Source organism: Triticum dicoccoides, chromosome 6A (genome assembly GCF_002162155.2).
Source record: "Triticum dicoccoides isolate Atlit2015 ecotype Zavitan chromosome 6A, WEW_v2.0, whole genome shotgun sequence".
NCBI lineage: Eukaryota > Viridiplantae > Streptophyta > Magnoliopsida > Poales > Poaceae > Triticum > Triticum dicoccoides.
The window spans coordinates 273568046-273585943 of record NC_041390.1 but is presented as its reverse complement, the minus strand read 5'-3'; positions in this window follow the sequence as shown (position 1 = coordinate 273585943).

Below are 17898 nucleotides of genomic sequence, written 5' to 3'. Positions count from 1 at the left end.
CTACCGATTTTTCCTATCCGGCGCCACCGAGTTTCATTTGTCATTAGCCACTGCCAAACCCTAGCAATTCGGTTCTACCGATAAGGATCTCGGTCTCACCGAGATGGGATTGCAAACTCTCTGTTACCTATTGCAATATTCTCGGTCCCACCGAGATATGCAATCGGTCCCACCGAGATTGCAATGTAAACTCAGTGTTTCCCCTTTGTAACTTTTCGGTCTCACCGAGTTCCACTCGGTCCCACCGAAAGAGCAAATCGGTCCCACCGAGTTTGCCTGACCAACTCTCTGGTTAGCTAATTACCAAACTCGGTCTCACCGAGTTTGTGTAATCGGTCTCACCGAGATTACGTTATGCCCAAACCCTAACCGAATCGGTCCTACCGAGTTGCATGTCAGTCCCACCGAAATTCCTAACGGTCACTAGGTTTACCATTTCGGTCCGACCGAGTTTTCTTATTCGGTCCCACCGAGATTGGTAAATTGTGTGTAACGGTTGGATTTTGAGTGGAGGCTATATATACCCCTCCACCTCCTTCTCATTAGAACAGAGAGCCACCAGAACACACACACTATTCCTACTCATATGTTCTGAGAGAAAACCACCTACTCATGTGTTGAGATCAAGACATTCCATTCCTACCATATGAGTCTTGATTTCTAGCCCTCCCAAGTTGCTTTCCACTCAAATCTTCTTTCCACCAAATCCAAATCCTATGAGAGAGAGTTGAGTGTTGGGGAGACTATCATTTGAAGCACAAGAGCAAGGAGTTCATTACCTACACACCATTTGTTACTTCTTGGAGAGTGGTGTCTCCTAGATTGGCTAGGTGTCACTTGGGAGCCTCCGACAAGATTGTGGAGTTGAACCAAGGAGTTTGTAAGGGCAAGGAGATCTCCTACTTTGTGAAGATCTACCGCTAGTGAGGCAAGTCCTTCGTGGGCGATGGCCATGGTGGGATAGACAAGGTTGCTTCTTTGTGGACCCTTTGTGGGTGGTTGCTTCTTCGTGGACCCTTCGTGGGTGGAGCCCTTCGTGGACTTGCGCAACCGTTGCCCTTGGGTGGAGCCCTTTGTGGACTCGCGCAACCGTTACCCTTCGTGGGTTGAAGTCTCCATCAACGTGGATGTAGGATAGCACCACCTATTCGAACCACGGGAAAAACATCCGTGTCTCCAATTGCGTTTGAAATCTCCAAAACCTTCCCTTTACATTCTTGCAAGTTGCATGCTTTACATTCTGCTGCTCATATACTCTTTGCTTGCTTGCTTGATATGTATTGTGTGTGCTGAACTTGTGCCTAAACTCCACTTAAACCGAAAAGGCTTAAAAATTGCAACTTTAGCACAAAGTGTCTAATCACCCCCCCTTTAGACACATCTACTTCTAGATCCTACAAGTGGTATCAGAGCTTTGGTCTCCATTGCCTTGGTTTAATCACCATTGGAGGAAGATGGATGTGTCTACTCTAGGGAGTCTTAGACATAGAGTGCCTATTCTTGATGGAAAATACTTTCATGAGTGGAAAAATGAGATGCTTGTAATCTTCAATCAATATCATTTGAACAAGTATATTGCTAGCCCTTGTGCACCGCATATTGATCCCTTGCATCCTACCCTAGATGAATATATTGACATGATTCGCAATCTTAGAACTATTGAGCTCATCATTAGAGGATTGCCCAAAAATCTGATTGCTAGTTTGCCTACTCAAGATTGTGCCTATACTATATGGAAATTTCTCGAGGAACGATTTCCCAATCATTCCTTGAAAACTTTGGATGAAATTCTCCATAAATCCATTGCCTTGAGTAAGATGAACTCTAGTGATCCTAGTTTTGGTAAATGTCTTCTTGAACTTGCCAATCTTAAGCATGCTAAAGGGGATGTTGGAATCATTAATGATATCATACTCAAAGCCATAAGAATTCATAAAAGTGACCACTTTGATGATCATTTGTCTGATAAATTACCCTCTCTAGGAAATGATGAATCACAAGATCATGATGAACAGGAATATTATGATGATGATGATGATGATAGTGACTTCGATCTCGACGATGCAATGAGACATTTTGGTCTTATGGCAAATCTTCGGGGATATGAATCAGGAGGAAAGGAATGGGTTCTTGATAGTGGATGTACTGATCATATGACCGGAGATGAAGAGATGTTTCGTGAGCTTGCTGAAAACAACGGCCCTCGAAAATATGTCACCTTTGGTGATAATTCAAAGGGCAAAGTGGTTGGCCTTGGTAAGGTGGCCATCTCACATGATAGTTCCATTCAAAATGTCATGCTCGTTGAATCTCTTGGCTACAACTTACTTTCAGTATCTAGACTTGCTGATTTCGGTTTGAATGTCCTATTTACTGAGGTAGATTGCCAAGTATTTCGTCGAGACAATCATAAAATGGTCTTTACTGGTATGCGTAGAGGTGATCTTTACATTGTCGATTTCTCTAAAAAGGCGCAACCTAAAACTTGCTTTGTTGCTAAATCCTCAAAAGGTTGGTTGTGGCATAGACGACTAGGTCACGTTGGCATGAGAAACCTTGACAAGCTTATTAAAGGAAATCATATCCTTGGAATTAATGATGTCATATTTGATAAGGATAGACTTTGCAGTGCTTGTCAAGCAGGTAAACAGGTTGGAGGAAGACATCTCGTGAAGAACATCATGACCACAAGAAGGCCACTCGAGCTACTTCACATGGATCTTTTTGGTCCCAACGCCTACAAGAGTCTTGATGGAAATTCTTTTGGTCTAGTTATAGTTGATGATTTTTCAAGATTTACGTGGGTGTTCTTTATTAATTACAAGTCGCAGGTCCAGAAGATCTTCAGAAACTTCGCTAGGAAAGCCCAAAATCAGTTTGATGTAAAGATCAAGAAGGTTCGGAGTGACAATGGAACGGAGTTCAAGAACGCAAATGTGGACACCTTTCTTGACGAAGAAGGGATTTCACACGAGTTCTCGGCTACATACACACCTCAACAAAATGGAGTTGTTGAAAGGAAGAACCGGACGCTCATCGAAATGGCAAGAACAATGCTTGATGAATACAAGACGCCAAAGCACTTTTGGGCAGAAGCGGTTGAGACAGCTTGTCACGCAACAAATCGCTTATATCTTCACAAGCTACTCGGCAAGACGGCATACGAGCTTCTCACCGGTAACAAACCCCAAGTTGGATACTTTCGAGTATTCGGCTCCAAGTGCTACATTCTTGATAAGCATCGTCGTTCAAAGTTTGCTCCTAAATCTCATGAAGGTTTTCTACTTGGTTATGGATCAAACTCTCACACTTACCGTGTCTACAACAATTTCACCCGAAAGGTTGAAGAGACGGTAGATGTGAAGTTTGATGAATCTAATGGCTCGCCAGTAGAGCAACTGCCAATTGATGTAGGAGACAAAGATCCTTCAGAAGCAATTCGAGACTTGTCCATTGGCAAAATTCATCCAATGGAGGTGAAGGAGAGTACCTCATCCGTCCATGTGGAAGTTTCTACTTCACGTCAAGGTGAACCAAGAATCGACACGGAAACATCCACAAGTGGGACACATCAAGATGAAGAAAACGAGGAAGTACGTCAAGACGAACATCAACAACCTCCTTCTCCACCACAACAAGAGAACGACGACGTCAACAATGAAGAAGGCCAAGAAGAAGAACAAGATGAATACGATGCTCAACAAAGACCCAAGCAAAAGCTCTCACGAGTTCGGGCAAGAATTGCCAAAGATCATCCCGTCGAGCAAATTCTCAATGATATACAAACCGGGAGAATCACTCGCTCAAAAACTCGTTTAGCTAACTTTTGTGAAAACTATTCATTCATCTCGAGCATTGAACCAATGAAGGTTGAAGAAGCATTGGAAGATCCGGATTGGATAAACGATATGCATGAAGAGCTACATAATTTTGAGAGAAACCAAGTTTGGACATTGGTTGAGAAGCCCGACAACAACCACAACATCATTGGTACCAAATGGGTGTTTCGCAACAAGCAAGATGAAGATGGACAAGTGGTCCGCAAAAAAGCACGTCTCGTCGCCCAAGGATACACACAAGTCGAAGGTATGGACTATGGTGAGACATATGCTCCCGTTGCTAGACTTGAGTCCATTTGCATCTTACTTGCCTATGCTAATCACCATAATATCACCTTGTACCAAATGGACATTAAAAGTGCTTTTCTAAATGGAGAAATAGAGGAGGAAGTTTATGTCAAACAGCCTCCCGGCTTTGTCAATCCTAAGAAACCAAATCATGTTTACAAACTTCACAAAGCTCTTTATGGTCTTAAACAAGCTCCTAGAGCATGGTATAAATGCTTGACCAAGTTCCTTACTACAAGTGGTTTTGAAATTGGTAAAATTGACTCTACTCTTTTCACTAAAAAGGTTAATGGAGAACTTTTTGTATGCCAAATTTATGTTGATGACATCATATTTGGTTCAACTAACCCTCTCTTTAGTGAAAAGTTTGGAAAGCTAATGTCAGAGAAGTTTGAGATGTCTATGATGAGTGAACTCAAATTCTTTCTTGGATTGCAAATCAAGCAAACTAAGGAAGGTACATTTGTCTCTCAAACAAAGTACACCAAGGACTTATTCAAGAAGTTCAATATGCAAGAATGCAAAGGTATGTCTACACCCATGCCTACTAGTGGACATAATGATTTAACCAAAGATGGTGAACCAGTTGATCAAAAGGTTTATCGCTCTATGATTGGTTCATTGTTATACCTATGTGCTTCACGTCCCGATATTATGCTAAGTGTATGCATGTGTGCACGATATCAAGCCGCTCCTAAAGATTGTCATCTTAAGGCTGTGAAAAGGATAGTGAGATATTTAATCCATACACCAAATTTTGGCATTTGGTATCCTAAGAGGTCCTCTTTTGATCTTGTTGGCTATTCCGACTCAGATTATGCCGGAGACAAGGTTGATAGAAAGTCCACTTCGGGTACTTGTCAATTTCTTGGTAGATCTCTTGTATCTTGGTCTTCCAAGAAACAAAACTCGGTATCTTTATCCACCGCCGAAGCTGAATACATTGCCGCTGGTTCATGTTGCACTCAATTACTTTGGATGACCCAAACTCTTAAAGATTATGGGATTTATGTGAAACATGTTCCTCTGCTTTGTGACAATGAGAGTGCTATCAAAATTGGTCATAATCCTGTACAACATTCTCGAACTAAGCATATTGAAGTTCGTCATCATTTCATTCGAGATCATGTTGCTAAGGGTGACATCAATCTTAAGCATGTTCGCACCGATAAGCAATTAGCGGATATATTCACTAAACCGCTTGATGAGAAAGTGTTTTGCAGGTTGAGAGGAGAATTGAACATCATTGATGCTTCGAACTTGGAGTAGAAACTCCATTGGCTACATGCAAGACATGAGCTTATAACTAATCCATGATGTATCTCTTATGATAACTATCTTATGTCTTGGATATATTGGCATCTTGCATGTTGTCTAACCCATGTAGGTGCTTGGTTGAATTTAATTCCATGAGATTGCGACTCACTCGCATCTTGAGCAATCTCTACAAGACCAAGACTCTACACAATAGAGGTTGAAGACAAGGAAGCACAAAACCATTCAAACATATCCTTTGACAAACTCTATGTTAAGCTTCATGATTGTCATTTTTAGATACACAAGTGCTCTTCCTTGCAAGAACTAACCCATGTAGGTAGATGAACTCAAACTCCAAGTGGTGCTCCCAACTCTTGATGAACTACATCAACCTTGAGCACCCACACAAGTTCAACTACATGAGCAAGAACCACATCACCACCCAAGGTATGTTATTCCATCTTAGAGAAGCTTTACTCCAAGACATGAGTCAAAGAAACTTAACAAGATGTGAATACATCAAGATGCTTAAACAAAAAATGGTGACCCCATTTTGAGCTTAAACGATGAGTATGACCTATGATCAAGTGTTCTCACTTGACTCCTAACTCAACATACTCTAACATAGGTGACTATGTCACCGCCCAACTCTAGATGAAGTTCTCTTGTGTTCTTTTCTGTGTTATTGCATTTGTCTCATGCATGTTTAGTTTCTTTTTTTAACAAAAAAAAACTTCATCTAGATCTTTCAGTTTCTTCTCTTTTCTCTTTGTGTTTGTTCTGCATTTTCTGCATTTAATTCCTTGCAAATCCTTCAGGTAATTCATTGCAAATCTTTGTGAGATCCTACAAGTGAGCTGAGGTGACTAGTGAGCTGAGGTGACAAATGTTTTTCTCTGTGTAAACTCGGTTTCACCGACTTGCAAATTTCGGTCCAACCGAATCTTTTCGGTACCACCGAAATATGCCACTCGGTGCCACCGACTTTGCAATCAGAAAACCAATTTGCCACTTATTCTACATTTCTTCTGTTCCAGCTCCACTAAATGAATCTTGTCCTCCACAAGCATCACAATTTTATCCTCTGCTTTGTGCTGAATATCAAGGACCAAACCTATTCGATGGATTCCAGGAAAAACCTTCTTGGAAATTGATTTCAAAGGGGGAGAGAGAGATCACATCAAAGCTTGTAGGAGAGAGAGATCACATCAAGGGAGAGAAAGTATTAAGGGGGAGAGAAAGTCTCAAGGATCCCAGATGTTGCTAAGGGGGAGAGAGAGATTTCCAGGCAGATGTTGCCACATGTCTTTTTGGGGGAAAGACATGTTCATATGAACTCATTTGAATTAAGTTCTATTCAGCTCTAATTTTCTGTTTCCTATCTTCTCCCAATATCCCATGTAAGATTCAGGGGGAGCAAGACACCTAAAGGAGAAGAAATCAGCCAAATTCATTGCATATCTTTATTCGTGGGGACATGTTGAATCCAATGTGGTACCTTGTACTCACTCTCCACATGTCATCCCAGTCTTGGTATTCTTGTGGTTTCTTTTGTTTGCTCTGGCTAGTGGACGTACCTGTATTATCTAACCTTGTTTGTGCAGGTTCATTCCATCCTAAGCCAACTCGAGACCACAAGGTAAGTATATGCATCAAAATCATGAGTATGAGGAGTTCTTGCTTATGTACATACTGTTTGCAAGAAGGACTCATGAGCATGAAGGTACTTTTCTTGATAATCTTTTGCTCTGATGCATATGGCCAAGATACATGTAACACATTGTCTACTCTGTCATGTTTATGCTCTCACATGCCTCTATATTATTTACACGAGTGCATACATGTAGGGGGAGCCTATGCTTGCTACATGTTCTTCCAAAGCTTTACTTGCTGTTCTTTATATCTTTATCTAAAAGCTTTGATGTATGTTGCCATCTATTACCAAAAAGGGGGAGATTGAAAGCACAAGTGCTCCCTAGGTGGTTTTGATAATTGATGACAACATATCTCTTGTTGGACTAACACTTCTATCTAGCATGTTTCAGATAAGTTCAACAATGGAGTGGCATGGACTAAAGGGTGTGGGAACTCCTTAGATGCTAAGGACAAAGGATTGGCTAAAGCTTCAAGCTCAAGACTCTTCATTTTATATTTTAGTGATCCAAGATCACATTGAGTCCATAGGAAAAGCCAATACTATCAAGGAGGGATGAGGTGTTGCTTAATGAGCCTCTTGCTTCATGTGCTTAATGATATGCTCCAAAACCCTCAACTACTTTCCCATATCCACATATGACCTAAACTCTAAGCCAAACTCGGTCCTACCGATTTTTCCTATCCGGCGCCACCGAGTTTCATTTGTCATTAGCCACTGCCAAACCCTAGCAATTCGGTTCTACCGATAAGGATCTCGGTCTCACCGAGATGGGATTGCAAACTCTCTGTTACCTATTGCAATATTCTCGGTCCCACCGAGATATGCAATCGGTCCCACCGAGATTGCAATGTAAACTCAGTGTTTCCCCTTTGTAACTTTTCGGTCTCACCGAGTTCCACTCGGTCCCACCGAAAGAGCAAATCGGTCCCACCGAGTTTGCCTGACCAACTCTCTGGTTAGCTAATTACCAAACTCGGTCTCACCGAGTTTGTGTAATCGGTCTCACCGAGATTACGTTATGCCCAAACCCTAACCGAATCGGTCCTACCGAGTTGCATGTCAGTCCCACCGAAATTCCTAACGGTCACTAGGTTTACCATTTCGGTCCGACCGAGTTTTCTTATTCGGTCCCACCGAGATTGGTAAATTGTGTGTAACGGTTGGATTTTGAGTGGAGGCTATATATACCCCTCCACCTCCTTCTCATTAGAAGAGAGAGCCACCAGAACACACACACTATTCCTACTCATATGTTCTGAGAGAAAACCACCTACTCATGTGTTGAGATCAAGACATTCCATTCCTACCATATGAATCTTGATTTCTAGCCCTCCCAAGTTGCTTTCCACTCAAATCTTCTTTCCACCAAATCCAAATCCTATGAGAGAGAGTTGACTGTTGGGGAGACTATCATTTGAAGCACAAGAGCAAGGAGTTCATTACCTACACACCATTTGTTACTTCTTGGAGAGTGGTGTCTCCTAGATTGGCTAGGTGTCACTTGGGAGCCTCCGACAAGATTGTGGAGTTGAACCAAGGAGTTTGTAAGGGCAAGGAGATCTCCTACTTCGTGAAGATCTACCGCTAGTGAGGCAAGTCCTTCGTGGGCGATGGCCATGGTGGGATAGACAAGGTTGCTTTTTCGTGGACCCTTTGTGGGTGGTTACTTCTTCGTGGACCCTTCGTGGGTGGAGCCCTTCGTGGACTTGCGCAACCGTTGCCCTTGGGTGGAGCCCTTTGTGGACTCGCGCAACCGTTACCCTTCGTGGGTTGAAGTCTCCATCACGTGGATGTAGGATAGCACCACCTATTCGAACCACGGGAAAAACATCCGTGTCTCCAATTGCGTTTGAAATCTCCAAAACCTTCCCTTTACATTCTTGCAAGTTGCATGCTTTACATTCTGCTGCTCATATACTCTTTGCTTGCTTGCTTGATATGTATTGTGTGTGCTGAACTTGTGCCTAAACTCCACTTAAACCGAAAAGGCTTAAAAATTGCAACTTTAGCACAAAGTGTCTAATCACCCCCCCTTTAGACACATCTACTTCTAGATCCTACAAGTGGTATCAGAGCTTTGGTCTCCATTGCCTTGGTTTAATCACCATTGGAGGAAGATGGATGTGTCTACTCTAGGGAGTCTTAGACATAGAGTGCCTATTCTTGATGGAAAATACTTTCATGAGTGGAAAAATGAGATGCTTGTAATATTCAATCAATATCATTTGAACAAGTATATTGCTAGCCCTTGTGCACCGCATATTGATCCCTTGCATCCTACCCTAGATGAATATATTGACATGATTCGCAATCTTAGAACTATTGAGCTCATCATTAGAGGATTGCCCAAAAATCTGATTGCTAGTTTGCCTACTCAAGATTGTGCCTATACTATATGGAAATTTCTCGAGGAACGATTTCCCAATCATTCCTTGAAAACTTTGGATGAAATTCTCCATAAATCCATTGCCTTGAGTAAGATGAACTCTAGTGATCCTAGTTTTGGTAAATGTCTTCTTGAACTTGCCAATCTTAAGCATGCTAAAGGGGATGTTGGAATCATTAATGATATCATACTCAAAGCCATAAGAATTCATAAAAGTGACCACTTTGATGATCATTTGTCTGATAAATTACCCTCTCTAGGAAATGATGAATCACAAGATCATGATGAACAGGAATATTATGATGATGATGATGATGATAGTGACTTCGATCTCGACGATGCAATGAGACATTTTGGTCTTATGGCAAATCTTCGGGGATATGAATCAGGAGGAAAGGAATGGGTTCTTGATAGTGGATGTACTGATCATATGACCGGAGATGAAGAGATGTTTCGTGAGCTTGCTGAAAACAACGGCCCTCGAAAATATGTCACCTTTGGTGATAATTCAAAGGGAAAGTGGTTGGCCTTGGTAAGGTGGCCATCTCACATGATAGTTCCATTCAAAATGTCATGCTCGTTGAATCTCTTGGCTACAACTTACTTTCAGTATCTAGACTTGCTGATTTCGGTTTGAATGTCCTATTTACTGAGGTAGATTGCCAAGTATTTCGTCGAGACAATCATAAAATGGTCTTTACTGGTATGCGTAGAGGTGATCTTTACATTGTCGATTTCTCTAAAAAGGCGCAACCTAAAACTTGCTTTGTTGCTAAATCCTCAAAAGGTTGGTTGTGGCATAGACGACTAGGTCACGTTGGCATGAGAAACCTTGACAAGCTTATTAAAGGAAATCATATCCTTGGAATTAATGATGTCATATTTGATAAGGATAGACTTTGCAGTGCTTGTCAAGCAGGTAAACAGGTTGGAGGAAGACATCTCGTGAAGAACATCATGACCACAAGAAGTCCACTCGAGCTACTTCACATGGATCTTTTTGGTCCCAACGCCTACAAGAGTCTTGATGGAAATTCTTTTGGTCTAGTTATAGTTGATGATTTTTCAAGATTTACGTGGGTGTTCTTTATTAATTACAAGTCGCAGGTCCAGAAGATCTTCAGAAACTTCGCTAGGAAAGCCCAAAATCAGTTCGATGTAAAGATCAAGAAGGTTCGGAGTGACAATGGAACGGAGTTCAAGAATGCAAATGTGGACACCTTTCTTGACGAAGAAGGGATTTCACACGAGTTCTCGGCTACATACACACCTCAACAAAATGGAGTTGTTGAAAGTCAGAACCGGACGCTCATCGAAATGGCAAGAACAATGCTTGATGAATACAAGACGCCAAATCACTTTTGGGCAGAAGCGGTTGAGACAGCTTGTCACGCAACAAATCGCTTATATCTTCACAAGCTACTCGGCAAGACGGCATACGAGCTTCTCACCGGTAACAAACCCCAAGTTGGATACTTTCGAGTATTCGGCTCCAAGTGCTACATTCTTGATAAGCATCGTCGCTCAAAGTTTGCTCCTAAATCTCATGAAGGTTTTCTACTTGGTTATGGATCAAACTCTCACACTTACCGTGTCTACAACAATTTCACCCGAAAGGTTGAAGAGACGGTAGATGTGAAGTTTGATGAATCTAATGGCTCGCAAGTAGAGCAACTGCCAATTGATGTAGGAGACAAAGATCCTTCAGAAGCAATTCGAGACTTGTCCATTGGCAAAATTCATCCAATGGAGGTGAAGGAGAGTACCTCATCCGTCCATGTGGAAGTTTCTACTTCACGTCAAGGTGAACCAAGAATCGACACGGAAACATCCACAAGTGGGACACATCAAGATGAAGAAAACGAGGAAGTACATCAAGACGAACATCAACAACCTCCTTCTCCACCACAACAAGAGAACGACGACGTCAACAATGAAGAAGGCCAAGAAGAAGAACAAGATGAATAAGATGCTCAACAAAGACCCAAGCAAAAGCTCTCACGAGTTCGGGCAAGAATTGCCAAAGATCATCCCGTCGAGCAAATTCTCAATGATATACAAACCGGGAGAATCACTCGCTCAAAAACTCGTTTAGCTAACTTTTGTGAAAACTATTCATTCATCTCGAGCATTGAACCAATGAAGGTTGAAGAAGCATTGGAAGATCCGGATTGGATAAACGCTATGCATGAAGAGCTACATAGTTTTGAGAGAAACCAAGTTTGGACATTGGTTGAGAAGCCCGACAACAACCACAACATCATTGGTACCAAATGGGTGTTTCGCAACAAGCAAGATGAAGATGGACAAGTGGTCCGCAAAAAAGCACGTCTCGTCGCCCAAGGATACACACAAGTCGAAGGTATGGACTATGGTGAGACATATGCTCCCGTTGCTAGACTTGAGTCCATTCGCATCTTACTTGCCTATGCTAATCACCATAATATCACCTTGTACCAAATGGACATTAAAAGTGCTTTTCTAAATGGAGAAATAGAGGAGGAAGTTTATGTCAAACAGCCTCCCGGCTTTGTCAATCCTAAGAAACCAAATCATGTTTACAAACTTCACAAAGCTCTTTATGGTCTTAAACAAGCTCCTAGAGCATGGTATAAATGCTTGACCAAGTTCCTTACTACAAGTGGTTTTGAAATTGGTAAAATTGACTCTACTCTTTTCACTAAAAAGGTTAATGGAGAACTTTTTGTATGCCAAATTTATGTTGATGACATCATATTTGGTTCAACTAACCCTCTCTTTAGTGAAAAGTTTGGAAAGCTAATGTCAGAGAAGTTTGAGATGTCTATGATGAGTGAACTCAAATTCTTTCTTGGATTGCAAATCAAGCAAACTAAGGAAGGTACATTTGTCTCTCAAACAAAGTACACCAAGGACTTATTCAAGAAGTTCAATATGCAAGAATGCAAAGGTATGTCTACACCCATGCCTACTAGTGGACATAATGATTTAACCAAAGATGGTGAACCAGTTGATCAAAAGGTTTATCGCTCTATGATTGGTTCATTGTTATACCTATGTGCTTCACGTCCCGATATTATGCTAAGTGTATGCATGTGTGCACGATATCAAGCCGCTCCTAAAGATTGTCATCTTAAGGCTGTGAAAAGGATAGTGAGATATTTAATCCATACACCAAATTTTGGCATTTGGTATCCTAAGAGGTCCTCTTTTGATCTTGTTGGCTATTCCGACTCAGATTATGCCGGAGACAAGGTTGATAGAAAGTCCACTTCGGGTACTTGTCAATTTCTTGGTAGATCTCTTGTATCTTGGTCTTCCAAGAAACAAAACTCGGTATCTTTATCCACCGCCGAAGCTGAATACATTGCCGCTGGTTCATGTTGCACTCAATTACTTTGGATGACCCAAACTCTTAAAGATTATGGGATTTATGTGAAACATGTTCCTCTGCTTTGTGACAATGAGAGTGCTATCAAAATTGGTCATAATCCTGTACAACATTCTCGAACTAAGCATATTGAAGTTCGTCATCATTTCATTCGAGATCATGTTGCTAAGGGTGACATCAATCTTAAGCATGTTCGCACCGATAAGCAATTAGCGGATATATTCACTAAACCGCTTGATGAGAAAGTGTTTTGCAGGTTGAGAGGAGAATTGAACATCATTGATGCTTCGAACTTGGAGTAGAAACTCCATTGGCTACATGCAAGACATGAGCTTATAACTAATCCATGATGTATCTCTTATGATAACTATCTTATGTCTTGGATATATTTGCATCTTGCATGTTGTCTAACCCATGTAGGTGCTTGGTTGAATTTAATTCCATGAGATTGCGACTCACTCGCATCTTGAGCAATCTCTACAAGACCAAGACTCTACACAATAGAGGTTGAAGACAAGGAAGCACAAAACCATTCAAACATATCCTTTGACAAACTCTATGTTAAGCTTCATGATTGTCATTTTTAGATACACAAGTGCTCTTCCTTGCAAGAACTAACCCATGTAGGTAGATGAACTCAAACTCCAAGTGGTGCTCCCAACTCTTGATGAACTACATCAACCTTGAGCACCCACACAAGTTCAACTACATGAGCAAGAACCACATCACCACCCAAGGTATGTATTCCATCTTAGAGAAGCTTTACTCCAAGACATGAGTCAAAGCAACTTAACAAGATGTGAATACATCAAGATGCTTAAACAAAAAATGGTGACCCCATTTTGAGCTTAAACGATGAGTATGACCTATGATCAAGTGTTCTCACTTGACTCCTAAGTCAACATACTCTAACATAGGTGACTATGTCACCGCCCAACTCTAGATGAAGTTCTCTTGTGTTCTTTTCTGTGTTATTGCATTTGTCTCATGCATGTTTAGTTTCTTTTTTTTAACAAAAAAAAACTTCATCTAGATCTTTCAGTTTCTTCTCTTTTCTCTTTGTGTTTGTTCTGCATTTTCTGCATTTAATTCCTTGCAAATCCTTCAGGTAATTCATTGCAAATCTTTGTGAGATCCTACAAGTGAGCTGAGGTGACTAGTGAGCTGAGGTGACAAATGTTTTTCTCTGTGTAAACTCGGTTTCACCGACTTGCAAATTTCGGTCCAACCGAATCTTTTCGGTACCACCGAAATATGCCACTCGGTGCCACCGACTTTGCAATCAGAAAACCAATTTGCCACTTATTCTACATTTCTTCTGTTCCAGCTCCACTAAATGAATCTTGTCCTCCACAAGCATCACAATTTTATCCTCTGCTTTGTGCTGAATCTCAAGGACCAAACCTATTCGACGGATTCCAGGAAAAACCTTCTTGGAAATTGATGTCAAAGGGGGAGAGAGAGATCACATCAAAGCTTGTAGGAGAGAGAGATCACATCAAGGGAGAGAAAGTATTAAGGGGGAGAGAAAGTCTCAAGGATCCCAGATGTTGCTAAGGGGGAGAGAGAGATTTCCAGGCAGATGTTGCCACATGTCTTTTTGGGGGAAAGACATGTTCATATGAACTCATTTGAATTAAGTTCTATTCAGCTCTGATTTTCTGTTTCCTATCTTCTCCCAATATCCCATGTAAGATTCAGGGGGAGCAAGACACCTAAAGGAGAAGAAATCAGCCAAATTCATTGCATATCTTTATTCGTGGGGACATGTTGAATCCAATGTGGTACCTTGTACTCACTCTCCACATGTCATCCCAGTCTTGGTATTCTTGTGGTTTCTTTTGTTTGCTCTGGCTAGTGGACGTACCTGTGTTATCTAACCTTGTTTGTGCAGGTTCATTCCATCCTAAGCCAACTCGAGACCACAAGGTAAGTATATGCATCAAAATCATGAGTATGAGGAGTTCTTGCTTATGTACATACTGTTTGCAAGAAGGACTCATGAGCATGAAGGTACTTTTCTTGATAATCTTTTGCTCTGATGCATATGGCCAAGATACATGTAACACATTGTCTACTCTGTCATGTTTATGCTCTCACATGCCTCTATATTATTTACACGAGTGCATACATGTAGGGGGAGCCTATGCTTGCTACATGTTCTTCCAAAGCTTTACTTGCTGTTCTTTATATCTTTATCTAAAAGCTTTGATGTATGTTGCCATCAATTACCAAAAAGGGGGAGATTGAAAGCACAAGTGCTCCCTAGGTGGTTTTGATAATTGATGACAACATATCTCTTGTTGGACTAACACTTCTATCTAGCATGTTTCAGATAAGTTCAACAATGGAGTGGCATGGACTAAAGGGTGTGGGAACTCCTTAGATGCTAAGGACAAAGGATTGGCTAAAACTTCAAGCTCAAGACTCTTCATTTTATATTTTAGTGATCCAAGATCACATTGAGTCCATAGGAAAAGCCAATACTATCAAGGAGGGATGAGGTGTTGCTTAATGAGCCTCTTGCTTCATGTGCTTAATGATATGCTCCAAAACCCTCAACTACTTTCCATATCCACATATGACCTAAACTCTAAGCCAAACTCGGTCCTACCGATTTTTCCTATCCGGCGCCACCGAGTTTCATTTGTCATTAGCCACTGCCAAACCCTAGCAATTCGGTTCTACCGATAAGGATCTCGGTCTCACTGAGATGGGATTGCAAACTCTCTGTTACCTATTGCAATATTCTCGGTCCCACCGAGATATGCAATCAGTCCCACCGAGATTGCAATGTAAACTCAGTGTTTCCCCTTTGTAACTTTTCGGTCTCACCGAGTTCCACTCGGTCCCACCGAAAGAGCAAATCGGTCCCACCGAGTTTGCCTGACCAACTCTCTGGTTAGCTAATTACCAAACTCGGTCTCACCGAGTTTGTGTAATCGGTCTCACCGAGATTACGTTATGCCCAAACCCTAACCGAATCGGATCCTACCGAGTTGCATGTCAGTCCCACCGAAATTCCTAACGGTCACTAGGTTTACCATTTCGGTCCGACCGAGTTTTCTTATTCGGTCCCACCGAGATTGGTAAATTGTGTGTAATGGTTGGATTTTGAGTGGAGGCTATATATACCCCTCCACCTCCTTCTCATTAGAAGAGAGAGCCACCAGAACACACACACCATTCCTACTCATATGTTCTGAGAGAAAACCACCTACTCATGTGTTGAGATCAAGACATTCCATTCCTACCATATGAATCTTGATTTCTAGCCTTCCCAAGTTGCTTTCCACTCAAATCTTCTTTCCACCAAATCCAAATCCTATGAGAGAGAGTTGAGTGTTGGGGAGACTATCATTTGAAGCACAAGAGCAAGGAGTTCATTACCTACACACCATTTGTTACTTCTTGGAGAGTGGTGTCTCCTAGATTGGCTAGGTGTCACTTGGGAGCCTCCGACAAGATTGTGGAGTTGAACCAATGAGTTTGTAAGGGCAAGGAGATCGCCTACTTCGTGAAGATCTACGCTAGTGAGGCAAGTCCCTCGTGGGCGATGGCCATGGTGGGGTAGACAAGGTTGCTTTTTCGTGGACCCTTTATGGGCGATTGCTTCTTCGTGGACCCTTCGTGGGTGGAGCCCTTCGTGGACTCGCGCAACCGTTGCCCTTGGGTGGAGCCCTGTGTGGACTCGCGCAACCGTTACCCTTTGTGGGTTGAAGTCTCCATCAACGTGGATGCAGGATAGCACCACCTATCCGAACCACGGGAAAAACATCCGTGTCTCCAATTGCGTTTGAAATCTCCAAACCCTTCCCTTTACATTCTTGCAAGTTGCATGCTTTACATTCCGCTGCTCATATACTCTTTGCTTGCTTGCTTGATATGTATTGTGTGTGCTGAACATGTGCCTAAACTCCACTTAAACCGAAAAGGCTTAAAAATTACAACTTTAGCACAAAGTGTCTAATCACCCCCCCTTTAGACACATCTACTTCTAGATCCTACAGAAGTACACCCCTGCAGGGTTAACATCATCTATTCGAATAGCCGTGTCTGCGGTAATGGACTTCTGGGTTGCCTATAACAGTTCATAGACAAGTGAAAGTGGATACTCTAAAAATCGCAAGATAAGTGTGAGTGCTATGGATGGCCTTCTCGTAGGGAGACGAGAGCGGATCCATAGAGGTGTATTGAATGGTGAACATGTGGACTTGTGTGCGCCACCTCAAAAGAGTTGCTTGCAGTCGTAGTTCAGGTTAGCCACTGAGTCAAAGTTGGCTTGCTGCAGTTAAACTCCACCACCCCCTTTGCTGATACCGGTGCATATGTAGTTAGTTCTGATGTAAGTCTTGCTGGGTACATTTGTACTCACGTTTTCCTATTCTATGTTTTTGCAGAGAGACATCCGTCTCACTAGTAGTTCCGTGTGGACTTCGACGTTTAGCTTGATACCTTAGCTACGATCTTGTGCCCTCGGCAGGATCTGGTAGATAGTCAGGCTTCTTAGCCTTTTTCATTTGTAGATGTCTGTACTCAGACATGTTAAGCTTCCGCATGTGCTTGATTTGTATGCTATGATTCTTGGGTCATGAGACGCATGTTTGTAATATCCCGCTCCTCGGAGACTAATGAATAAATGTTTGAGTCGTAGAGTCTTGTTGTGATGCCATGTTGTATTTACACATGTCGAGCATATTGTGTGTATGATTGAAATGCTTGGTATGTGTGGGATCCGACAATCTAGTTGTTTATCCTTGGCAGCCTCTCTTATGGGGAAATGTAGTCTTGTGCTTCCATGAGCCATAGTAGTCCGCTATAGCCCGGTTCACTGGAGTCCTGTTAGCCCAGCACTACTGCTCAGGACATTTGACTGGCCGGCATGTGTTTCACTTCGTTCCTATGTCTGTCCCTTCAGGGAAATGTCACGCAGTAACATCCGGAGTCCTGCCTAGCCTGCTACAGCCCGGGTTCCCGGAGTCCTATTAGCCTAGTGCTACAGCCTGGATTTACACGCTGCTGACCGACATGCTCGATGTGATTCATGTATGCCTGTTCCCATAGGTTAGTGCCGCTTTGGGTTCACGACTAGCCATGTCGG